The sequence below is a fragment of the Patagioenas fasciata genome, chromosome 1 (assembly GCF_037038585.1).
Source record: "Patagioenas fasciata isolate bPatFas1 chromosome 1, bPatFas1.hap1, whole genome shotgun sequence".
In the NCBI taxonomy this organism is placed as follows: domain Eukaryota; kingdom Metazoa; phylum Chordata; class Aves; order Columbiformes; family Columbidae; genus Patagioenas; species Patagioenas fasciata.
Window position 1 is genome coordinate 160,636,007 of NC_092520.1, and position 27,095 is coordinate 160,663,101.

Here is a 27,095-nt window from a genome sequence, read left to right on the forward strand (position 1 = left end):
CAGTTTATAGTGCACATCCCAGAAGATAATCCTGTTTGCTCTCATGACCTATTGGCATTCCTTTCTGTGGTCTTCCTTTATCATCTCATAAAGGCTTTGAGCTTTCCACAGAGGTGGAGGGTTTATTTTTCTTTAATTTTAAGATGTCTTATGAACAACTAGCCCTTCAGTTGTGAATCTGTAGTCGACGATACTTTAAGGTTATTTATTCAGATAAAAAGGTCAGCCAGGGTCACTTGAAAGGTAGTGCATTTGAGCAGCTCTTTTATTTTTGTATTATTATTCCAAGGAGAGTGCACCGTCGCTCCTGTTCAAAGATGCTCTTTTCATTTTGAGCCATACAAGCCATTACCACAACATCTTAAAGGTTCACTGTACCAAACCAGAAAAATACAGTGGTCACTCCATAGATAATGCCTCTTTTGATTATTGCTATAGAAAAAACACATGAAAACCTTTATCTGTGCCTATCTGTAGACACAGGTATGTATGTATACTTTTAAAGAGAATGGACTTCTTATCTAATACGTGGATCTGATAATTCTGAACTTTCTGTGAAAAATTCCCCAGAAAATGATGAAAAAGACCCTGCTGAGGAGAGAAAGGATGGAGAAAGTATGTGCATATTTCAGAAGGAAAATAGAATGTCATAGAGTTGTGTAAAACTGCAATGATGAACACTGGTTTTAATAACAGAAGCTACTATACAGGCCGGTAAAAATCATGTGTCTGACTGTGTATTTGCTATTTGGTGTTAGGCTGGAGAGAGAAAGAATAACACTGGAAAGGAAATGTCAGTTTAACAAAACTGTTGATGCATATCTCCCCCATGTACCTGTGATTCTTAACACAAGCACCAGTGGTCACACTTTAGAAAGGAAGCTCACTACATTGCCTGAATATAACCTTGCCCCTGTTTTACCAGCTTGAGGGAAAAACAGAGAGAATCTTCAGAGTAAAACCTATGAACTAATATTTTTACAACACACATTTTTATATCTAGACAGTTTTTCTGCATTCCCGTGGCAAGACAGCACTTGTTTACAGAGGAGTTTGTCTAAGCATAGGACAAGCTGTCAGAGTGAAAAAGCATCTGTGAAATGAGGCCTGATGAAAGGTTTTATGATCACCTGGAGAGCATCAGCAATTCTAAAAATGTTGTCTGAAGAAGGAATGTCTGAAGATGGAACATTATCCAAGAGGCAGTCCTGACCCTTTCTGGAAAGATGACATCCACGTGCAGAAATGAATGATGTAAGATCACAGAGAAGGCAAAGGAAAGCCGAAAAACTACAGATGTGATAAAAGAGAGGTGACTGAGTGGTAGGAACAAAGACTCTGTTCTGCAGTCAGACCATAGAGGTGAGGAAGGACTCAGGGATAATCCTGCACGTCAGGGTCCTGCCAGTAGGATAAAACATGAAGAGGAAATTGCAATGGCAGTTTTCAAAACCAACAGAAATAGAGAGTGAGCTTTTGACTGACTGTGTCTAGCGATGTTTTAAATGATACAAGGTTGGTAGATGACAGCTGGTGGACAGAAACATTTGGGGGGTATATATGCAGGACAAATATAAGGAACTATAAGGAATAGAAGAATGAGGAGAGCGGTGGGAAACAGGGAATAATTCAGCAGAGAAATGCATGAGAAAATCATTACATGTACCTGAAGAAAATGTCAAGAGATGGGTTGCTTTGTCTTAGGGATATTGGCCACAGGGCCTCACTACTGCAGTTATTACTTAACATCAGGCAGTCATATTTGAGAGTTTTGGTCTCAGAGTTTACATTCAGAAGTCAGCAGTAATATCCAGAAAGCTTGGAAGTTGGTTCCAGTAAGGTCAGGATCATTTCCAACAAGTAAATGTTGTAATCGCTCTTAACACTGAGCAGAACATCCCTAAGAGCACTCATCACTTCCCCGTGTGTCTAAAATCAGAGAAAGGGAGCTGGGCTAGGTGAACTTAGAGGTAATACAGCTTGTCATAATCTTTAATGTTCAAGGTGTTCAGCTCTATGTCTTATTCATGGGCAGAAGGAAATCCATTACATATAAAGCCAAGAATTAGTTGTTAGTATACTTGAAATCTCAACACAATAATTCAGTAAACATTACTAATCTAGATCTAGCTGTTACAGAAAAAGAATATTTCTATACAGAAAGAAGAAAAAGTCTTAATAATGGTAATAACACAGTTAAAATTGAAATATACACATTTAGTTTTTAGTCCTTTCTTGATCTTTGTTCATCCTTCCACTGCTCCACTGGGCTGCAAAGTTGGTAGCTCCACAGTACTGGAGAGAACATTATGGATGAGATAGATATCACCCTTGTTCCTCATCAATCTGCAGCTGTGCAGTGCATCCAAATTTACTGTATATGGTACCATTTATGCATTAGATATTATTTCTTTGTTCTTTTTGTTACCTGTAAAACCAATTTTGTCCAGCTTCAGGTATGTATTTTTTCAACTGACTTGATGAGTTGTTCGTAAGTATGGGGTCTCCTGAGTCAAGCCTGTTCCCCATCTCTTGCCATCCCATGCCTGCATTTCTCTGTGCCACATTGTGTGGCCTCACTTCTCAAAGCTTCTAGTCTCATACCAAAGCTTCTGTCATTTCCGCATTACTTCATTATATTAAAGGATAATATATTAGAGGAGTATAGTACAGTATATTATAGTATAGCATAGCATAGTATAGTATATTCAAAGATAAACAGAATTTAAACAAATTCACCTTAGACACCTGGTTATTTAGAAAAATTGTTGTTAGAAATAAACCAAGTAGAACAAAGATGTAGGCAGGCTGAGAAAAACTCAGGCAAAACAGATGTGAGAGCCTTTGTCCTGAGGCCTTGTAAACTCATTACAGAGACTATTACTAGTGATAGCAATACCATGTTGCAGGTCAGAGTGGTTACGAAGGAAGGGAAGGGGAAGCGGAAGGGGAAGCGGAAGGGGAAGGGGAAGGGGAAGGGGAAGGGGAAGGGGAAAGGGAAGGGGAAAGGGAAGGGGAGGAAAGGGAGGGGGAGGAAAGGGAAGGGGAGGAAAGGGAAGGGGAGGAAAGGGAAGGGGAGGAAAGGGAAGGGGAGGAAAGGGAAGGGGAGGAAAGGGAAGGGGAGGAAAGGGAAGGGAAGGGAAGGGAAGGGAAGGGAAGGGAAGGGAAGGGAAGGGAAGGGAAGGGAAGGGAAGGGAAGGGAAGGGAAGGGAAGGGAAGGGAAGGGAAGGGAAGGGAAGGGAAGGGAAGGGAAGGAAAGGAAAGGAAAGGAAAGGAAAGGAAAGGAAAGGAAAGGAAAGGAAAGGAAAGGAAAGGAAAGGAAAGGAAAGGAAAGGAAAGGAAAGGAAAGGAAAGGAAAGGAAAGGAAAGGAAGATGAGTTTGTTGCTTTTAGAATTTCTTCAGAGTTTTCTTCTTCTTGAATCTGGAGCTTTCCCAGCTACAACACTGAGAAAGTAGAAATATTCACTGAATGAAATGTATTTCTTTACTCAATACAGTTTATAGTATTATATCAGAAAGCAAACTGAGATTTTTTGTCCAGGATCAATAAAGGGCACAAACCCTTCTCATCACCCTTACTTACATCTCTCCTTATCATAAGTACTTTGCTCCCTCTTCAATCTCTCTTTTGACTTTTTCCCACACAGGTGAATCTGGTTTCCATGAAATGCCTCAGGCAACACAGGAACAGAAGATTTCCTATCAATTGAGAATCAACCTCTTTTATTGTGAGATTGCTTCTTTTTGCTGTGTTAGGAGCCAGCAAAATCTATGTCTGTCTGTGTTTCTCTTACCAAAGATCAGTTATTTCATAGCTCTGATCTATTTCAGATTGGACTGCCACCATCGTGGGAGGGCACCAAACACTCTTCTATTTGATGTTTGCAGATTCTTTAGATTATATGTTAAAAAAAAAATAATAATTTTACTAAATGCATTGGAGAATGTGATGTAACAATTTGTTCTGCTTTAAAATCTGTTTTATCCTAATGCACAATGCTCCTGAAAACAGATGTTGCTCACTATTTTCTCTCTGGAGTCAGTGACCTTTCTTCTAATCCTTCCCTGCAACTCCTTCTGGATTTTAAAACCTTTGAAGATTCTACCTCACCAGCTCAGAGCTTCAAGCAATACAAACTGCTACTCCTGTAACACAGCATCAATGTTCACAGTGGAGCTGCTGATAAAATAAATTATTTTTCTACTGACTAGAAGTTTCAGGCAGAAATTCTGTTCACTGCCTCCCTATCCTCACCATTGCAAACTGATACAGAAATACATTGTGGTGTTTTTTTTTTTTATTGGCTGGGGTTTTTTTGATAAAGGATTCTTTACATAAATATTTCTCCTGATGATAATTAGAAGTGATATTTTTTCTAAGGTGAATGTTGATTTGAGTAAGACTATCGTCTTCCCTGGAAAATCTTCACAGTAAAATTTTTATCACATCCAGTTTACACATTTTTGCTGCTCTTATTTATGCCAGAATGTCTTCAAAATATTATGCCAAACTTGTGAGAATCCAAACCATCACCACAAGCCTGCTTCCAAAGGAATTTTTATCTTTAATTCTTCTCTGAGTCTCTTCTCACCTGCAGACTCTATCAGTAATCAATAAGAGCCATCTCATTTCTGCTATCAGTGAGAATAAAACTTTTTTTTGTTTTCTAGATATATTATCAGAAGTTCAATAATACTTCCATTTTCCTGGGTAAAACTTACAAGAGCAAAACTGCATCATTACTGATAGTTATGTTAATTTTTCTACTTAAATGTGCTGAATCACAGAAAGCAAACAAAAAACCCAAACAATCAAAAAGCCATCAGTTTCATTCAGATGTCAAGAGAAGAGTAACTCCAAACTTCCTTGAATATGAAGACTGATAACTAATTAAAGTTTAGATGACTTTAAATGTGTACTCTAAGGTTTTTGAACTTGTTTTGGTTTTACCAAACCATAACTGAGTGCACTTCAGAATCAGGCTCCATTTAATAGTCTTTAACACAGAGTTTCAAAATTAATCATAGGAAGATACAACTTTAAAGCAGTATCCTATGTGACATGTCTACAGCTAGTATAAATTCAAGTGGTATATTGTGTGTAGTTTTGATCAGATGGAAAAATTAGAACATGTAGTTTTCTGGAAAGTCTGAGAATTTTGAATCTTCTGTGCTTAGTGACATAGAACCTTAAGCACTTGTTTATAATTCAGGGAGATGTTACCGTATTTTTTTCAACACTAAAAATCCATCTTGTCTGAAAAGAAAAAAATGTTCTTTGAACATGTATCTTTTCTAAAAACTCATATTTGATGTATTCTTATTACAATAATAATGGAAGTAAGCACTTCGATTTGCAAAATATTTTAGTACAATATATATTTTCTGGAGTTTAATAAAACTTATTACTTAGCAAATATCATATGGTAAGATCTTCAACCTGTAATTTGTTTGTTCTTTGTTAAGAAATTATTGTTTGGGACTAGTACTTTTTGGCTGAGTTTTGTTTTGGAATAAAAAAGTAATGTAGACCACTTTAGCAAGTGGATTTCTTAATGTATAGGCTAGCCAAAAGGTTTTAAATCCTCTGAATAATTGACAGGTATTTTCAAGAAGTAGCTCTACAAGGAGTAGATTCACTAAAGGATGTTTGATCATCCTTAATAAAGACAGGAACCTTCAAGGGTGATTGCAAGCCATGTAGAACACCGAAACAAAGACAGAAAGGGAAACAGCAGACCAAAGCTGATTGCAGAACCTTGCAGGAGAGAACCCACATGCTCCTGCCAGTCCCAGAAATCACTTCTGTTTGGAGTACCTAATCAAAACACAACTGTATTCCTCTGTGGAAAGAAGCTGCTTCATTATAACTGGTTGTAATGCCCAAAATACTATACAAATATTAATCGATCTTAGGTTTTAATACCATTTCTTCCCAGATAAATTACTTAAACCATCTATGAGTCTATTCAATTTCCAAGCTCAAATTTTAAGCCCAGTATTCAGGTTGTCTCAATTTGATTGTTTAATCTGATGCTGCTCAAGCTTACATTTCTCCAGAACTATATGTCCTCTTTAATATCCTTATCAATGATCTGGATGAGGAAATCGAGTGCACACTAATTAAGTTTGCAGACGACACCAAGTTGTGTGGGAGTGTTGATCTGCTTAAGGGTAGGAAGGCTCTACAGAGGGATCTGGACAGTGTGGATCAATGGGGTGAGGTCAGTTGGATGAGGTTCAACAAGGCCAAGTGTCGAGTCTTGCACTTGGGTCACAACAACCCCAGGCAGTGCTAGAGGCTTGAGGAAGAGTGGCTGAAAAGCTGCCTGAGGGTGTTGGTTGACAGCCAGCTGAACACAAGTCAGCAGTGTGCCCCGGTGCCCAAGAAGGCCAACAGCACCCTGGTTTGTATCAGAACTAGTGTGGTCAGCAGGACTAGGGAAGAGATCATACCCCTGTACTTGGCACTGTTGAGGCTGGACCTCGAATCCTATGTTCAGTTTTGGGTCCCTCACTACAAGAAAGACATTGAGGTGCTGGAGAGAGTTCAGAGAAGGGCAACAAAGCTGGTGAAGGGTCTGGAGCACAAGTCTGATGAGGAGCGGCTGAGGGAACTGCGGCTGTTTAGCCTGAAGGAGAGGAGGCTGAGGGGAGACCTTATTGCTATTTACAGCTACCTGAAAGGAGATTGTAGTGATGTGTGTGTCAGCCTCTTTTCCCAAGTAGCAAGTGACAGGATGAGAGGAAATTGCTTCAAGTTGTGCCAGTGGAGGTTTAGTTTGGAAACTAGGGAAAAGCTTCTTCTTGGGAGGAATTGTCAGTCACTGGAACGGGCTGCCCGAGGAAGTGGTTGAGTCACCATCCCTGGAGGTGTTAGAAGACTCATTGGATTTGATAATCTTAAAGGTCTTTTCCAAACAAAACAATTATTGTAAGTAAATGTGTAATGTGTGTCTGTGTCTACTCATTTCCCGCATATGAAGGAAATAACCTGGTTTTTTGTGCTCAAGGCATTCTGACTGTTTCAAATTCCTGACTATGTAATCTACTTTGACTGATCTTTGTAATGCTTCTTTAGTTCATATCACTTGGTAAAATGTCTGTGCAAGGCTCTGTGAAGAATTACACCTGCACCAGCAACTTATGGCTGACCAATCTATTAGAAATATGATAGCCCTGATGTTGGCTTCTTATTTGCATTCTCTTATGAAGTAGGCAATAAACTACAAGCTAAATGAAATAAAACATCTTGTCCGTTTTTCTGTCCATTATCTTTTATGAGTTTCAGTAAAGCACATCAATGAGTGATTTACTTGATTAATTTGTCAGACAAGTAGAAGCAATGGCTAGTTACCGATGTATAATGTGTTCATAAAGGTAGGGTTCCAAGACATCTCTTTTGTGAAAGAATTGTCATTATTTCAGAAATTATTAATTCTGAGATATTTCTAATATCACGCATACACAGAAGTAATAGGGCTATTAAAGGAAACTTTGTGAAGAAAAAACCTTGACCAAATTTCATCCCTGGGGTAGTTTCAACAATTAGTGAGGAGTCATGATATGAATAACATTGACCCCCATGCCAGCATTTTAAATCTCAGGGATTTCTAAAGGTAGTAGAAAAGACTTAGTGAAATTACAGATATTATTTGAATAACAGTGTGATTCAAGAGGACATGAACATATACTCAGGTATTCAGCTAATGTGATGGAGTTCAAGACCCTGAACAGAACAAACACTTTAACCACTGTTAATATTTTTGACATTTTATTGAGGTAGTACCCAGTAGACTGTGATGAATAATAGACAAGGAAATGGTCGTCTGGGTTTGTTTGAGAGCAAATTACAAAGAATATAATTCAGAAATAAATTATAACAGGAAGGGTTATATATTACAGATGCAATCCCAAGCAAGACACCACTCAAAGTGTTTCAGAAGTATTTAGTATGTTTTCTCACTGGCTGGTCTTTCCTGTAGGCAGGGTAAGAGATCTTCAGAAGACATCAGAGGTGGAGTGATTCTGGTAGGGACTGACAAATTGGAAACTGAACAACAGCAAAGGACCATTGTGAGGAAGAGAATGGAGGCTGCAAAGCACCAAAATTTACAAGCAACTTTTCTTCCATTGTTTGCAAAGGGAAAAACCTAGGGTAAGGAAGAGGATGGTTCCTAAACACATTTGTATATCACAAACATACAATGCAGACTGCTCTCAAGCTCCTTGCCCAAGTGTAGATCCCTCGCAGATCTTCTAAGTGGACATACCCTTCTTCTGGATATTTGCTTAGTCCTGATGAACATGTCTGAGTGTAAGAGTTATGGGTACCTTCATGTCTGCCCTGCAGTGTGGCATGAGCAATCATCCTGCAATGGTGCTCTGGGGAACAGTGAGCTTCAGTGCCCATGGCTTCCCAGGCCTGGCTGTTCCAATGTTGGGTTCCTCCCCCAGGGAGATGGTTACTCTACCTTTTTTATGGGGATCTATGTGTTGGAAAACATGACTCTTTTCCTCTGGTTAATGCATAAGGTGGGTCTCATCCGAGAAGCAGAACAGTAGGCACGTTGTTCAGGCATCATCCTGTTGCTGGAAAAATATTGCACTTTGTTTCTGTGTTTTGTTTTGTTTTTTTTTTTTTCCTCTTTTTTATTATTTTAATTTTCACTGTATCTGCAGTTAGTGGGAAAATCCCAGATCATGAGTTTCACAATTAACATCTTATACACCCTACTTCAGGTCTTAGACTGTAGAAATCCCCTCCGGACAGGAGTAATTCCCCAGTCACTAAATTAAACTCATAGAGGCATATAACATTTGAAAGACGTAGCATTTGAGAGCCGGAGGGGGTGATACCACTTTCTGCAGAGTTTTGCCAATTATCTCAAACCAGGGTACTGAAAAAGAGATTTGAAAAAACTCAGACCATAAGAAAGAAAAACAGTAATGGAGTGAAATAAGACTGTCATGAATTCCAGCACTGACAGGAACTGGAGTTTCAGAAGAAACTGCAAGAAATTTCATACACATGCAGCTGGAAAATTAGCTGCATAAAGGGTGCATTTTATCTTAATCCACGGTAGGAATTGTCCAGCTCCATCCTTCAATTTTCAGAGTTTATGTACCAGAAACTGCACTAATATCTGTCCATCAGGAACATTCAGCCCTGTGAGGCAATGTAGACCATGGATCCCAGAGTAAAATTTCTGGACCAAACTGAACATATCAGGAATCTAGCCATGTTTAGGAGAGGGTTTTTGAGTGTAGAGCTTCTTAGAGATTATACATCTTAGAAGGTCATGCATAAGAATCTGCTGCTTGCTTCCCACTGGACAAGGCCCTACCATTAGCAGAATTTTCTGTTTACTCTGTGAGAAAGAAATTCCAAAGAATGAGGAAAGCCTAGCAGAATTTCTGCTTTTGATGATCTGTTTTATGAAAAATTACTTGGTTGGAATCTGCAATAATATATGTTAATATAGACAGAGGAGTTGTAGGGAGTTTTACGGAGTTATACTCAAAAATAGATTCCTAGCTCCTGTAAAAAGAGAGAATATTTTGCTGTTTAGAAATAAAAAAAAAAAATATCCAAAACCAAAGCCAAACCGAAACCTACAGTCACTTCTATTGAGAAAAAAGCGTCACAGAAGTCTCTCTATAAATGTCTGTCAGTTTGTGGTTGAAGATGGGCGAGAAGAGATGCTGTCTGGGCACAGCAGGCATGTTAGAAGTGACCGTGAAAAATATTTCAGATAATGAGGTGTCGTCTTCTCCTTGACAGAGATGATGAACATGGATGAATGACCTGGTTAATATTACTTGGTCTGAAAGAGTTCAGATCTCCTGGCTGAGCTATTACCTGTTAGTGGATGTCGTGCAGAAAAACAGCATCAAAATACAGCAGGCCTGTTAATCATAAGGTTGTGCTGAGAGAATTATAAATATACTATCCTCCAAATGCACCAAATACTTCCATTTTAACAGTTTATATCCTACTTCTTTGTAAGTACTGAATAGCCTATGGACCACAGAGTTATTTGATGACATACCAAAAGTCATAGCAGAAATATGAAATTACTTCTAATCAAGTAATGGGATACTCTGGCTACTCCACATAACAGAGAAAAAATGTTCAAAGTATTTTGATAAAACTCCTATTCACTCTTCTCCTACGAGCCTTTTAGCATTTTGTTGTACTGAAAAGAAAAACATAGCATCTCAAAGAATGTAATAAAAAATGGTACAAGATTTGATGTCAAAACTAAAAGCTTGTGAATTTATGTGTACAATTTTCCATCTGAAATTCTATTTAGACATCTTTTGTTCATTCTGGAAAGAACTACATAAAATGTGTTGCCTTTACTTGCCTATCAGCTCTGCTGAAGCAATTAAACACTTGCATTATAGAATGAAAAGGAAAAAGTACAATTCGTTTTCAACTCATAGAGAAAGTAAAAGATTTAAATCTATGGACTATCACTTAAATAGACCTTGTGTTTAAAATATGACTCTTGTATATTTTGGACAAAATTTATGTGTCAATATACTATTCCCCAAAACAAACAGAAGACCATTCCACTCAAAGAAATGGTTGGTGGTAGAAATATCCAATAAATACCTAGGAACTGAAAATAGCAATAACATATTTTACATGTAATTCTGTCCATTTTATGAGGGAAAGTATTTGTAAAATATACAGAATTACACACTATTTGCCCCTTAGTGTTAATGGAAGCGGTTCATATCACTCCCTGCATGCCACGCTGAAAGTAATTTGCTCCCCCAGGTCTAGTGATTAAAAGGAATTTGGTATTGTAGACTTTTAACTGATTCAGAACAACAGAGAGATAAATGGATGTTTAACACCAGCAAGTCACACTGAAGGCCTGATCCTAAAACCGACCGAAGGATCCCAGGCCTTGCTTGGCAAAGCCACAGTTAAAAACATCTGACAGTGTTTGTATTACAAGGCTCCTCTTTCACTGGGTTATAATCTCAGTCATAAATATTCACTCTGGCCTCAGTTTTTGCCATATTTTGTAGACCAGTTTTCAGAAGTGGGTTTGATAGTTCATAAATTATTATCTGCTCAGGTTGCATTCTTTTAATGAGAATACACACATGGCTCCATAGAGCCTATTTATTTATGTGTGCATATATGTGCGTGTGTATGTGTGTTTGCATACTGAATGCACGCTGAACAGCTCACCACAATGTAGACAGGTTTGCCACCAGTTACTTTAGACCCTCCCCCTGTTTCTTTGTCACATGATACCTTTGACAACCCCTGCCTGCCAGTGCCACTCCACTCCAGCTGTCCACTTTACTTGAGACATGGGAAGAAATTCCTCACACTAAAGACACCTGTGTTCAAGTGTGCATCAGTACCTACCTGTGAGTGAGCTCCTGAGGCTCCCACCACAGTCAAAGAAGATCTAGTCAATACAGTACATCACACATAGAGTGATCCATCTCAGCCTGAGATGCCAGATAGCAAGCTGTTCCCTAACCTTCACAGACTGTGTTGGTTAGATCTCTGCTGGGTATAATGGGATGTTAGAAAATTAGTTCACAACAACACTTTAATTTACATCTTTTAATCTTCAATGGACTTCCAACTGTGATGTTTGCATTCGCTGCCAGAAAACTGGCTGGAGCTATTTACGTTTATTGTAAAGAGGCATAAAAAACTGGAAACCAGTGCACTGAGCAACTTTTTACCCTCTTCTGCACTCCTCACATTTTTGTGAATTCTCTGTCTCATCCTCTCCATCTCACTGGGACCTTTTCCTAGGAAGCACTGGGGAGTTGCTGTTGCTTCAGCCCTCACATTCATAGAATAACAGAATGGTTTCAGTTGGAAGGTACCTTAAAGATCATCTAGTCCCAACCCCACTGACATAGGCAGGGACGCCTTCCACTAGACCATGTTCCTCAAAGCCCTATCCAGCCTGGCCTTGAACGCTTCCAGGAATTAGGCATCCACAACTTCTGTGGGAAACGTGTTCCAGTACCTCACCATCTTGATGGTGAACAGTATCTTCCTTATCTAGCCTCTTCCAGTTTAAAGTCATTACCCCTTGTCCTATCACTACATGCCTAAAAAAAAGTCCCTCTCCAGCTTTCTTGTAGGTCCCCTTTAGGTACTGCAAGGCTACTATAAGGTTTCCCCAGAGCCTTCTCTTCTAAACAATCCCAGCCGTCTCAGTTTGTGTCATAGCAGAGGTGCTCCAACACTCTAATTATCGTTGTGGCCCTCCTCTTGACTTGCCCTAACTGGTCCATGTCCTTCTTATGTTGGGGGCCCCAGAAATTAATGCAGTACTCCAGGCGGGGTCTCACAAGAGCAGAGTAGAGGCGATGAATCACCTTCCTTGACCTGCTGTTCACACTTCTTTTGATGCAGCCTAGGGTACAGTTGGCTTTCTGAGCTGCAGGCGTAAATTGCTGGCTCAATATGAGCTTATCATTAACTTAACACCCCCAAGTCCTTCTCCTCAGGACTGTTCTCAATCCATTCTCTGCTCAGCCTGTATTTGTGCTTGGGATTGCCCCTACCCATGTGCAGGACCTTTCATAAAGCAACCAATTTGAATGATAGAGTCCAAAAGCTCATAATCCTCCAGACACATGACAAGAGTGTGTCTGTCAACATAAGCATGTGAGATATTAATTTCTGATACCCTGTGTCAAGAATGGGCACCCATTGTGCAGCAGTGCCTTTCCCTTGAGAGGGCCCTCAGAAATCAGAGGGAGGGAGAGAATTGTTCTGTTTCTGTTGAGCAAGATACACCATATGCTTATGTCACACCCTCTGAGTTGCAAGCAGATTCTTACCACTTCAAGAGGACCTGGAAACCGGAGTTGGCATCCAGGAGCAGTGGCTGCCTTCTGAAAGGTGAATAGCTGCCCAAGACTGTGTTGTTCCTTAGAGGTGTACCAGGGTAAGTATGTTATTGAGAAGAATTTAATCACCACAGCTGCCCACAGTGGTCCATTTTCACTTTGCAGATTGGCTGTTCAAGATGTGGTGAGATGTCCACCTGGGAGCCTGAGTAGCTTAACGTCTGGAAGCAAGTAGCAGGCTGTCTTAGTGAACATCTGGTAGATCCATGCTAGATACCAGCCTCCAGATCTGGCACACTGGCATCCTTCTGCCCCTCTAGCCAGAGATTGTACCATGTGAAGAAGCAAGGAGGTGCCACAGGGTCTGAAAACTCTTCTCCTGTGTTGAAGTACTAAGATGAGCCAAAGGGGAAATGTAGCAAATTAAGCCTGGCTGAGAGACCTACATAGCTCAGGAGATATGGTCACAGTTAGAAGAGAAGTGTCATTGGACTCAGCTGCTGCCTTAGTTCATTTCCTCAGTCAGTCAAGAATGGATGACTTGGGTTTCTTTTTCACATTTTGTTGTGAGAACAAAACTTCTTCAAATAGACTTTGACGTCAGCTGTTTTATTTGGCCTGTGTTTCAGTGGCATGTTGACTTTTTCAGTCCTTTATCAAGTATCAGTTATGCATACGGATGCTTTCCAGATAAATCTATCAAGCTCCTTTTCTCTTTCATGTCTCACTAACTCTGTCCCTGGGATACAACCACCCTGTTCTCTCCTCAGTCAGCCTGGGAATGCACATTAGCACAAAATTGCATGACCTGTGCTTTTGTCATCTACCTTGTTAAATGAGGTACAGGTTAGTTTAATTGCAAATCTTTGAGGGAACAGCCTTGAAGCACACACTTTGAGATGTATAAGTTCTTGAGGTTTAATGTTCTTTATAGCCTTTCAGTAAAACTTGTAAGAATGACTTTGAATTGACTGACAATAATATAACCTGTACAGCAAAAATAAAAGTACTGAAAAGGTATCTTCTTGTTTTACTTTTAAACTGCTTGTTGGGTGAAATAAAAACATCTAATGTAAAAATACTGTAATTCTTTAATATCTATGACAATTAAAATTTATCAAGTTGAGTTTAAAAGGCCAAATTTCCATTATGAAAAGCAGGATCAAATTTGTGGTGGTGTTGGTGGTGGTCGTGGATCATTGTTTTGTTTTGCTCTGGTTTGTGTTCTTTACTTGAAGGAAATGGATGACTTTTATGACAATTCTACACACAAAATTAGGGGTGTAATTAAATTTTTCAGACAGCACATGGTTTTGTACAATGGATGATATTGTACTTTGCATGATTAAGGAAAAACAACTGTAAGGATATTTAGTGCTTATATAGTGCTACCTATTCTGCATCACCAAATGATTTAATCAGCTGTGACTATAGCCAGACAGTAAACATATGTTACTCCTCCTTCAAGAAGCAGTAGATCTACCCTTGTTTGTTGATTCAAGCATGGCATACACGTCAACATTATTAACCAGTTACCTATAGTTTTAAATACAAAGAAGATCTATTTGCTTGCAGGGAGATCTGTGAGCACTTGCAAGGTAGAGAAGACCTGAAGAAGCAAGGTGGCATTTATCCACCTGAGAATGGGAATTATTTGCCAGCCTGTAACTATACTGATATATTTTTACAAGAAGGCCCTTGGCAAGAAAACAGTGCCTTGTTTTGCTCCCAGTAGCATCGGCTGCTGAAAATGACACTGTGGAGCAATAAAGCCATTGATACACTGATGCTGTAACATCATTTACAAGGGAGTCACTTGCTTGAGGGCATGTTTCACAGCATGGCATTACAAAGCAGTGGTTACTTTTGGTGATATGAGTATTACATATAAATACACTCAGCATGTAACAAACTAACCACAAAGATGATAGACATGTTTATTTTCCTTTAATATTTTTCTGCTCTTCTTCCTTAGTGCTTCTCCAATGCACTGAGGTTTTTGATACTCCCCTTATTACACAATTTGTATTCCTTTCTTACCATCTCCTAAATATACTGTCACTTAATTGGTGTCTCTGCCGTAAACAGGGAGCAACAGTAGGATTTTCCAGGGCTGAAACACCTAACTCACATTGATTATAGGCTACATCCCTGCAGTGAGATCCATGTCCCCCATTTGATATTGGCACTCCTGGTGCTCAATGTCATGCTAAAATTTGTGGGGACCTTACACCACAGGAAATAAAGGGGGCATCCAGTCTGCCCTCTCTTCTACAGTACTTTTAGTAGCAGTGGCTTCATCCTCTTGTTCTTTGAAATAAAAAGAAAGACTCTTTCTCACAATTTCCCTGACAAACAAGGGGAGGAAACTCTCAAAATTGAGTGTTCAACACCAAAGAAGTATCAGACTCATGAGCTCTTTTACATTCTAGTTGGTGCATCGTTTCAGAGATGTGATACTGTCTCCACCAATATGGGCCTGCCAAATCTAGGATTTCAATTTGCCAGTGAATGGAATAGAAGCCACAGTCTTGTACCCATGAAATGTGACCCTCAGTAGTAGCCCTCAGAGGTACTTAGACCTGTATTGTGATTTTTCCTCTGCTGGCTCAGATGGTGGGCCCGGCAGCAGCTCCATTACTTGGTTGCCATCTCAAGGAGTGGTCTATATGACACACACCAGGAGAATTTCCTTGGCTGCCATTTTGGTTTGACCTTTAAGGTGAGGCCTGTCAACCTCACTTCAATCCCTGGGAAGGTAATGGAGGAAATCCTCCTGAAAACCGTCTCCAAAGACACTAAGAACAAGAAGGTGATTGAGATTAGACAGCATGGATTTACAAAGGGAAAATCATGCTTGACCAACCTGATATCCTTCTGGGATGAAATTAGTAGCTTGGTAAACAAAGGGACAGCAATGTTTTGTATTGTTTTGTTTTGGTTTTTGTCTTGAAACAGTAATGATTTCAACATTAGACACTGTCTCATGTAGCATCCTCATAGACGAACCGATGAAGTACAGATTAAATAAATGGACAATAATGTGCACTGGAAATAACTGCTGACCTCAAAAGGCTGTCATCAACAACATGAAGTCCAGCTTGAAGCCAGTCACTGGTGGTATACCCCAGGGTTCAATACTGTGACAAATATATTGAAACATCTTTACTAGTTATTTGGATGATGGGACAGAGTACACCCTCACGAAGTTCGAAGGTGATACAAAACTGGGGCAGCAGTGGCTGATGAAGTTCACCAATGGAAAATACAAAGCCCTGTGGCTGGGGAGGAATCAATTCATGCACCCCTGTACACTGGTGAGCGACTGACCAGAAATGAGATTTGTGAGAAAAGAACCAGGGTTTCTGGTGGACACCAAACCAGCAGTGCATTCTCACAGCAAAGAGGCCAAGAGCAACCTAGGCTATAACAGGAGGAGCATTTCCAGCAGCTCAAGGGAGGTGATTCTTCCCTTCTACTCAGCCCTGGTGAGACACATCTAGAGTGCTAAGTCCAATCCTGGGCTCTCCAGTACAAAAGGGACATCGAGATACTGGAGCAGACACAGTGAAGGGCCACAAAAATGATTAAGGCATGGAGCATCTGATATGAGGAAAGGCTGAGATATCTGGAACTCTTTGGCCTGAAGGAGAGAAGGCTAAGAATATCTTATCAGTGTGCATAAATACCTGATGGGCATAAGTAAGGAAGACAGAGTCAGGCTCTTTTCAGTGAAGCCCAGTGACAGGACAGGAGGCAATAGGTACAAACTGAAACACAGGAGGTTCCCTCTGAAGATAAAAAAACTACTTTTTTTTTTTTTTTCTACTGTCAGGGTGGCCATGCACTGGCACAAGTTGCTCAGAGAGGTTGTGAAGTCTCCATCTTTGGAGACACTAAAAATCTGAATTGACACAGCCCTGAGAAACCTGCTGTAGGTGACCTTGCTGGACCTGAGGGTTAGAACAGAAAATCTCTAGAGGCTCCTTCCTACCTCGGGTGTTCTCTGACTCTTTTTGATTTGAGAAGCTAGAATGTCTGTTCTGTTTGAATAAGCCATCTCCACCGCTATGGGCCTGACTGTTCAGAAATGAAAATAGGTGTAAGTACTTTTACTACCAAGAACCATAATTATGTAATACAAGAAATACTTGCATCTTCTGCCCCAGAAATTTATATCCACTCTGGGAAAAGTGACTACTCTTGAAGAAGCACCTTTCTTATGCTTTGGACAACCTTATATATCAAGTTCACAGAGCACTTAGTTGAAGAAACAACTACTTTGTAAATGTCTTTCACGTTTTGGCAGGAAATCAATGCAAAACAACTGTAGAACCTCTTCAGGTATGTCAAAACAGCTGTGAGTGGCTGAAGAACATTTGAGTAAAAAGTGTGGAGCCTATAAAGCTCCTGCACTTGCAGGGTTGTATGTAAGTATTCCACTTTCACCTGTAGCTCTCTTCAGGCACCTCTTCTGGCTGTAGCTCTTTATCACCCTCATTCCGAAAAACTGCAACCCACTTTGTGAAACCCCTAATTTGCCAGCGGATAGTGGCAACTTTGTATCTCAGGAGTGGAAGAGTCGGTCATACTGCAGAAATTAGCAGCAGGCCCAGGATTGGAGCTGGCAGCTGGGCTGCAGGAGGCAGTCAGTGCTGGAGCAGCAGCTGCCACCCATCCATGCTAAGTATTTAGAGTCCTTGGGTTTCTGTGTCTCTGTAAATACAAGTCTGCTGACTCCTCTTCTGACCCTGCTGCTTTCTGTCTTCATTATGTGTCAGAGTGGAGACTCAGCAGTTCTGCTGGGAAGCTCAAGCAATCCATACAGTGTCACTACAAGGGCTTCAAACAGTACACTGCTGACTTTTTGTTGTGCTAAGAAGTTTCATCCAGAAGAAATGTCTGTAGCCATCTCAATGGCTTTGAATCTTTCAGTTGTTCAACCAAGTCTTGCTCCCAAGTTAATAATTTACTTTTCTCCAGTGTCTTTCCTACATGTATACCAGCAAATAGCTCTGTTCTGAGAAGTATAGTATACAGCCAGCTAAGATTTGCTGTCTTGATATCTACTGAAAATGATGATAGATAAATGTCCAGCCATCTGGAATAATTGAACCCTTAAATGGAAGTTAAATATATTACCAAAATGTTAAGTCATGATAATGAATATCAAGTAAGAATAAAAAGTGTAGTTTGAATTATATTTAGAATATTCCATCTCAGTTGGGTAAGAAAAGGGAAAATGTGTAATAAACAATTTCCCCTTAAACTGAAAGATTAATTGTACTGTTAAACAAAACTGTGTGTGGCAGAATGACTCATTCCATTGTTAAGAGTACATTAATCATTGCAGATACTGGGATTTTGGGGAGTCTAATTAGCAATCAGATGATGTTTCCAATGTATTTTCTTCAAAGTCCCATTGCTTTCCTTCCTATCCTTTCAACTGTATACACACGTTTTTCGGTGCAATATGGTATGTGGTATTAAACCAGATAAAGTGTAGATGACAGTCACAGCTGGTTATTAATATTGATGTTCACCTAATTAAACATCATAACCCTGAGGTGTTAATTTATAGCATCTTCAGTAAAAATCTAACAGATTTTAACGTATTATCTACATGAGAGAAATAAATCATCCTGGCAACAGCTCTGCAGCACTTAGTAATTTGGGGAAACTAATTTTCTTAAAAATACACAGTTTTACACCAATTAATTAACTTTATACCTTTGAATTGAAAAAGCGATCTTCTTTCTGTGCTGCTGTGGTACTTCACTGTAGAAATCAGATACTTTATGGTTGATGGTTAGTTGGAAATTCTGGAGCTTAGAAATTACAAATAATATCAGATCCCAGAAATGGTTTAGCACTTCGTCGTTAGCAGCTTTGGTATGTGATATTAGATAATCTGTAAATTTGTAGGAATATTTTCCCCCCCTTTTTTTTTTTCTCTGCAATATCAGATACGAGCTCCTCTTTAACCAATCATTTACCAGGCCTATTTACATAGCCTAAAACTAAGCATAATCTATTGTGTCTAAAATGTAATACAGTGCAGCTACATAAAATGTTGGGGGGGGTAGTTTGTTTGTTTGTTTTCTTTTGGAATAATAGAATGCTGCAGGTCATGATGACACAGTTTTTATTTTTAATCAAAGGTTGGAGACTGGCAGTCCAGATGCAAGCTAAATGTACTTAATTCAGCCTCCATTCCCTGGTGTAACACAACAAAGTCAATAGCAATGTTCCAACCCATCTCCCTCCTCCTCTTCCTAGAATCAATTGTGTTTGTTCACTTATCACCTTCTAGATCATATTTCATTTCTATTTTGGGGCATCAAATGTGATACAGAATAGCTGCTACCTATTTGTTGTAAATTGCTTCTTGCTGCAGATTCTTATTCCTTTGCTGTGTAATTCATATCTGTTCTAATCTCAGAGTCTAATAACACATCAGAGCTTTTCAAAGACACTAGACCAAATCTGTAGTCTGCCTCAGGAGTCTGGCTGGGACCTGATCCTCTTGAATACCATCTAAATAAAGAAACCAGTTGAGTCCACCCTCTTTCCAGGATCATCTGTCTGATGGAGATTTACATTCATTATGCACTTTCTTATTTGGCTTGAAAGTTCAGAAATGCCTTCATAGGTGGGTGACCTTAATGACCTGTTGTTATCATTTTTAGGTAAGCAGGCACTTGAAGTCTTCCTTTATTCCCTAAGAATGCAGAAAAATTATACAAGCAGGAATATAATTAACTTTACTTGTCAGTGATCGGAGATTGCAGTTATGGAGATTTGACAGCAAGGACTTCTGTCCCTGTTCCTAAAGTGAGACTGTTTAGTTTTGTTTTTTTTTTTTTCAAATCAATGGTAGTCTTATGCATTTTAATGCAGCTGGCTTTGAAAGGCTGGGTCTGTCTTCTAAGAAATGTAACAACTAATACACAGTCAGAGTTTTTTTTATCTGACTTGCTGACATTATGGACACATGAAAGACAGCAAGGTTGAAAATTAACAAGGATTCTAAGCAACATATCAACCAGTTGAATATTTAATCTGCGGAAATTATATTTAAGGAATTTTAGAACCAAAATTCCAGGTGTGGAAGAAATAGTTCGCAAGAAGAATACTTAAATGACTTTTTTGTTTTCTTTTTTTAAATGTAAATGTGTTTTTTTTTTTCTGTATAAAAAATAAAAAGGTAAAACCATAAAATTAATTCAGATTTCTCTGTTATGATAGAACATGCAAATTTACCTCTTTTTTGTGATTTTGTTTTGGTTTCAAGGAAAGACAGCAATAAAAAGACTTTAATGTAAAAAATAACCTTCTTATGGATCACTTTACCCACACATATGCTATTCTGAGATAGAATATGTTGTCTCACTCATGTCATTGTCAGTCTGAAAATTCGATACAGAACCAGTTCATCTCATGGACCTATGAGTCAGACCACATGTTAACGCAACACCAAGTTAAATATTGAGTTTAGACACTATGGCGCTTTGAGTCTTCAGCTTGAAAGTACCTGGTTCCAGAGTGGCACTATTAAAACACCTTATTTTTCATTATCATTCTTTCGTAAATCCTAGTACCTTGAAAGAAGCTCCAGAAAGAACCCCACACATGTTTAAAAAAAGAGAAACCTAAATTGTAAGCAATGTTTAAAGTTTTTTAAGAAGCGGCATCAAGTGTGTGACCTACATATAGACTCTCACAACAATTTAGAGGCACAACACTCTCACCTGTATTTATAGCCTTGAGCCCTCCTCCAAAGGAAGGCATCTGGTTCCTTTCGAAACTCCTTTCACAAATGGAGGAGGAACCCGTGTTTCCCTTTAAGACATGGCATCCTTCGTATACAAGGACTGAGTATCCCAGTATTTTTTTTTTCCCCTTTTCTTATTATATAACCAGGAAAAAAAAAAAAAAAAAAGAAAAAAAAGGCATTCCTGTGCCTATAGGCTGGAGACTGCTCCGTCTGTCCTGTAAGTATACCCTGATGAGCAAGGGTCGTGTTTCTTCAAAGCATGACAATCAGTGCTTCACCCCAAAGCAGCTGCATGCAGCCACAGCTGCATGACAGAGGTTAAGCCCCAAGCTTGTGGCTTGAGCAGCTTTCAAAGGGACTGAGGAAGTACTGGGTCTGAAACCTCTCAGCAGGTGACAAAATTAAACAAAATTATGGCCACTCTGCTGTTGTGTTAAGTGCTTCCTCAGATTTTATTTTTTTCTTTTTAGAAGAGGCAGCTTCCACTTCAGTTTGTAAAGATCACAGATTTACACTGCTATGCTGATAATCTCTGTAAGAAATAGCCCCTCAGCAAACCTATTATCCTGGGATAACTGGCAAATGAAACCTAATTTAACTTACTGCTGCTCTTTTTGACCTGCTCAGATAAAGGTACACTTTGGCACATCATTGACTCTCTGATATCAGAGAAATTAAATACTGGAAAAAGTTGCATAGGGAACACAAATTCGCTCAGAGCATTTTGGATTCTGAACTCTCATATTCAGGCTTACTGTTTGGGATTTAGAGAGTTAGTTCTCAGTTTAGGCCAATAATCATATTCTGGATGTAGCCCATTGTGTCCTTTCTACACACAATATCTTGAATTGAAAGGAAGCCTAACACTGCTTAAGACTTCTGAGAGGATTGCTGTCAGGTCACAGAGAATAGATAGCAGAAACCTCTTTTACTCCTTTAAGAATTTTTTTGGTTTATGAACAACACAAAAATTTCAGTAGATGAGTGCTGAAAGTGATACGAACAAGATATTGTTAGTTCAGAAAATGAACACAGAGCAATGACCAGCTAAACACTCAAAAACTAGTTTCAGAAGCCTGGAGTTCATTCTCTCTGTCAAAGTGGCAAGCAGTTCCCTGTACAAAGAATGAGGATTACAGCATATTCTCTTATCTGTCAACGTACAGGAGGAGGAGGTTTTTGCAAAGACATTTTTAGTAAGCCCACCAGGACAGAATTACGATTACCCATTGTAGGCAGATCAAATGAGAAAACTGTCACTGAGGCAGCCTTTTTGCTGTAACAGCACTTGGGATCTAGACAGCAATTCTGTATGCAGAGCTTTGACTGAGTGAGCTCAGTTACAACTGCTACACATTTCCTTGATTATGTTGAACATTAAAATACATAGAATAACTTTTTTTTTTTTAGAAGGAGATTTTTAGGAGAAGACAAAGAAGGAACAGGAGAAAAAGGGGCTCCTTTTTCAAGAGAAAGCTAGAAATCATTGTCTCGGTGTCAAAAACCAGAATATCAGGTATAACTTTTATATTTGTTTTATATGTTTTTATAAAAAAACCTCAAATAAAGAAAGAGATTTGCATCAAAGCAGATAACCGTTCTATTTATCCGCAATAGATTTTTTCATTTTCTGTGAGAGTCACATATCTGCGATTTAAAAATAGGCTCATATGCTGCTGTTAGTGGGGAGAAAGGGAGCCACATGATCTGGAGGAAACACAATAAAGAAGCAACAGACTTCTTTTAAGGCACTGAGACAGCATTATGCTTTTCCTTAGTGACAAAAACTGCTACTGTTTGCTGAAGAAACTTGTCTTCAGGTAAAATCCCACATTAAAATCTGTCGTTGGCAAAAATATTGAACAAACTTTAGTGTGGGAATCACTACCAGGTGTGGTAGAGCTTAAACTCACTCATGGAACCATTTGTGTCTTTTCCAGCCAGTGCTGAGCTATAATTGTGGTCATTCTGTCTGTGACTACCAGGCAGATTGGTTTGAATAACCTTGGATCTGAAGATTTTGACCTGAAACAATGTGTACTAATGTCAGCTTACCTAGCCTTGTCATAAGGTGTATTCTTTGATGTATGATGAGCTGGGCAGATTCCAAGGCAAGTGACTTGGTTGTGAATGAAACTCTTTCCAGTAGGCATGAAGCAGATATCCTATCCAGTTCCCTCCTTTTCATCTAGTGATTTTTTCTTCTGCGTATACACACTATCACATGTCACAGGCACAGTGGAAGGCACACTCAGGAATTCTCAGAAGTCATATTCTTCCTCCAAAACTCAAGTAAATTAATGAGCCTATGAAATATTCTTTTAAGTCAAATTTTGACCTCTAATGCACCTTGTAAATAACCTTTTTCATGTTTTCTGTAAAGGCTGTAAAATGTTGAGTCTTATTCCCAAACATTTGAAAAAATTAAAATACAATACCCTTAGTCTTTTGTCTCTAGGCTTGTAAAGGCTGTCCAAGGCTGAACTGCATCATAGACACCCAAGCAACAGAGTTAGTACAGATTTAATATCCAAATAACATGTTCTTAACACTAGTTAATTGAGAGAACCACACCTCCCTCATCTGAATGGTGACACATAGTAACCCAGCCCCTCTTTTGCTCAGCCTCCCAACAGATAGTAGGCAAACCTGTTGATGGGCTTTTGACATGCTGGGCCTGTGTCTTGTATGACACTCAGTGAAGTGTGTCTCCAGGAGAAGTGATAGCTTCCAGCCACTATTAGCTTGGAAGAAGCTGTACTCCTGCAGCAGTGTCATTGCTTCTGGCATTAGTGTTTTAAAACAACAGTGCCTGTTCTTATTACACATATTTTACAAAGCTCTACAGAAACAAAGCAAAAATGTAACTCCATCTCTAAAATAACCACCTCAAAGGTATTTAAAATCATGAATCAAATAAATAGAGATCAACAAGGCATTCAGGGAAATGTAACACCAAAGAGAGGGCAAGGGTTCAAACAAGCTCTGATAGTCTTACAGAGAACTGTGTAAGAGAGGCAGATTTTTTCTGCTAGTAATGAAATAAAAGGAAATTTTGGTCACTGAGACAGCCTTCAATCTAGCCTGCAAGACTAGATCATTGAGACAGAAACTCTCTTTCTCTGCATATATATGTAGCTCCTGACATAAATGTATTTCAGTCCAGATTAAGGCTTTACCCTTTGACAAAATATAGGTAACAAGTAAAACTGCAATCACAGTTTATGCTTCCTTGGGGTAATCTTTACCTCATGTTGGGTTTCATTGATGCAGGGAACTTGTGCAGACAGTCCAAGTCAACACCTGCTGCATGTTGGAAAAGGCTGTAGGAGTTGTGCCTGCCAGAGAGTTGTGGTTAATGGGAAGGAGTCTAGCTGGAGGCCTGTATCTAGTGGAGTCCCTCAAGGGTCGGTATTGGGACCAGTACTGTTCAATATATTCATCGACGACTTGGGTAAGGGAATAGAGTGCACTGTCAGCAAGTTTGCTGATGACACAAAACTGGGAGGAGTGGCTGACACGCCAGAAGGCTGTGCTGCCATCCAGTGAGACCTGGACGGGCTGGAGAGTTGGGTGGGGAAAAATCTGATGAAATATAACAAGGGCAAGTGTAGAGTCTTGCATCTGGGCCGGAACAACCCCAGGTTCCAGTATGAGTTGGGGAACAACCTGTTGGACAGCAGTGTAGGGGAAAGGGACCTGGGGATCCTGGTGGACAGCAGGATGACCATGAGCCAGCACTGTGCCCTTGTGGCCAGGAAGGCCAATGGCATCCTGGGATGTATTAGATAGGGAGTGGTTAGTAGGTCGAGAGAGGTTCTCCTTCCCCTCTATTCTGCCCTGTTGAGACCCCATCTGGAATATTGTGTCCAGTTCTGGGCCCCTCAGTTCAAGAAGGACAGGGAACTTCTGGAGAGAGTCCAGTGCAGAGCCACAAAGAATATTAAGGGAGTGGGGCATCTCCCTTATGAGGGAATGCTGAGGGAGCTGGTCTCTTTAGCTTGGAGAAGAGGAGACTTATTAATGTTTACAAATATATGAAAGGTGAGCGTCATGAGGATGGAGCCAGGCTCTTCTCAGTGACAACCAATGATAGGACAAGGGGCAATGGGTACAAACTGGACACAGGAGGGTCCACTTAAATATGAGAAGAAACTTCTTCACAGTGAGGGTGACAGAACATTGGAACAAGCTGCCCAGGGAGGTTGTGAAGTCTCCTCTGGAGACATTCAAAACCTGCCTAGATGCCTTCCTGTGTAATCTCATCTAGGTGTCCCTGGTCTGGCGGGGGGATTGGACTAGATGATCTTTCGACATCCCTTTCAATCCCTAACATATTGTGATTCTGTGATTGTCTTTCATTGTTTAACCTTTATGGCTACTGCAGTCACACAAAGTGTCATCAGCCTCCGCTGACCCCAGTTTTTTGTGAAACAATGAGCATAATGTATTAGCTAATATCCCAAAGTGTTTTGCAAAGTCTCAGGTCACTTACCATAAATCTGTGCCCCAGCTCCATTTGTAATTCTCCCGGGTGTTTTCGGGTCAACCTGTTCCTATCTTGAGTAGTGGCTATCTAAAGTAGGTCAAGTGGTTAATATTCTAATGAAACCACTACAAATAAGTCAGACCTACAATAAAGCTCTTCAAAGGTCTACTTGTCAGTAGAAAACAAAAAATATTCAAGCTAAGAAAGATATTTTTCTTTAGTAGATCTCAGGGTGTCTTTTCTTACTGGGTTTGTGGTAGTGCTTTCACCCCAAGGTGACAAGAGACTTTATTTTGAAATACATCAGTGCCAAACTGAAAATTTTATGAAAACATAACAATTTTCAGAAACTAAAGGAAATCAAAATGTCATTTGTAAAAATAACATGCAGTATAGATAGCTACCATTAGGTACACGAGTACAATCCAGTTTGTTTTATACTATCTGTTCAGGTGTGCAATACCTGCAATAAATGTGAGGAAAGTCCTCTCCAAAGGTTGTCTGGTGTCCCTTAGTGCTCCAGGATGCAAGGAACCCTTTAAGACTTTCAGAAGAGGAAAGTAGTTCCTTGCAGATCAACTGAAGATTTTTTTCAGAAACCTTCACGACCAGTAGAAAAGCAAAAACGAGGAAGGTTCAAGAAAGGCCTTAGGAGAAGCACTATAGGCTTATCGCTTAGTCAGAGATGACATTTTTGTGTTCCAAAGAAAAAAAAATCTCTAAAGAGTTATGAAGTAGTTTGCTGACACCTTCAGAGAGACCCTGTGAGGTGACATCTGATATCTGTCTTGTCCAGTAATTCCTGATGAGAATCCCTCCACCCACCTCTTAACTATGCAGAGACAAGTAACAAAAAACGGACTAGTATTAACAGTAAACACTGAAACTGGGGTGACATCTCATTAGGAAACCTCAAACCAACTGTGTAAATACAAATGATCAGAACATAAATTATAGAGAAGCAGTACATGTATAAATATGCAAATCATCAGATGATCTTCCAACCCAGAGTATGCTGTTAATCCAGTTATGGGAAACTGATTATCAGTCCAACTTGAGAGTGTCAGGATTACTGCTCCATTAAATGTAATGGCTCCCTGAAGCAGGAAATGAGGTGGGTTAACAACTGTTAAATTTTGGTAGTCCAATCAAACGTGTGGTGACATCACCCTACTCACATTAAAAAATATTAGAAATCTGATCATGAAGAAAATCTGTAATATACAGTAAAGAAGTTCAGAGAGAAACACCAGGGAATTGAAACATGAATCTTTGAAAAAAGTGCCTTTCTCCATAAGGTTTCTTTGCACAATAAGTTAATATGTGTGCTGTAAATAGTCTAGTAAATTTTCTCGCATTACAACTGAGAAAGTACATTTTTCCCCATTACAAGGAATGCACGAAATTGCTTCTGAATGAGGGAAGAGCAAAGGATGTGTTTTTTCTGTGTGACTTTATTTTTAGCACCTACTCGTATAATGAATTATAGATTCTCACTTCAGTGGAAGTCCTGAAAATAATTAGAGAAAAGGTCTACTATAATTATTGTTCAGCATGAAAGTACCAGAACAGTGCACACATAGGTTGACATGGTATAGAGTGTATGATGGATAGTTTTTCTGACACTATCAAGTTCTGTTTTATTCCAGTTTTATGCCAGTGTAGTTCCCTTAAAACCAGTGGACTTACACCCCAAAGAGCACACAGGAAAAAAAAATTAGAGGCACTGTCATGTATGTGCAACATAACACAGTCTTTAAAGTCTCCTTGTAAAGAAATGTAAATGTCCAGCCTTAGAAAGTAATTGCCCTAAACAATTTGACATAAAAGGCCCTGTTCTGTGCTAAACACTAAAATACCCCCTCTCTTCTTTCCTCTTCTGGCTAGAGCTCATTCCAGTTGCCCAAGCAATTTTTTACCGTTCTTAAGCACAACACACTTCCAACTCTCCAGCAGCATAGATTTTTTCTCCCTGATGT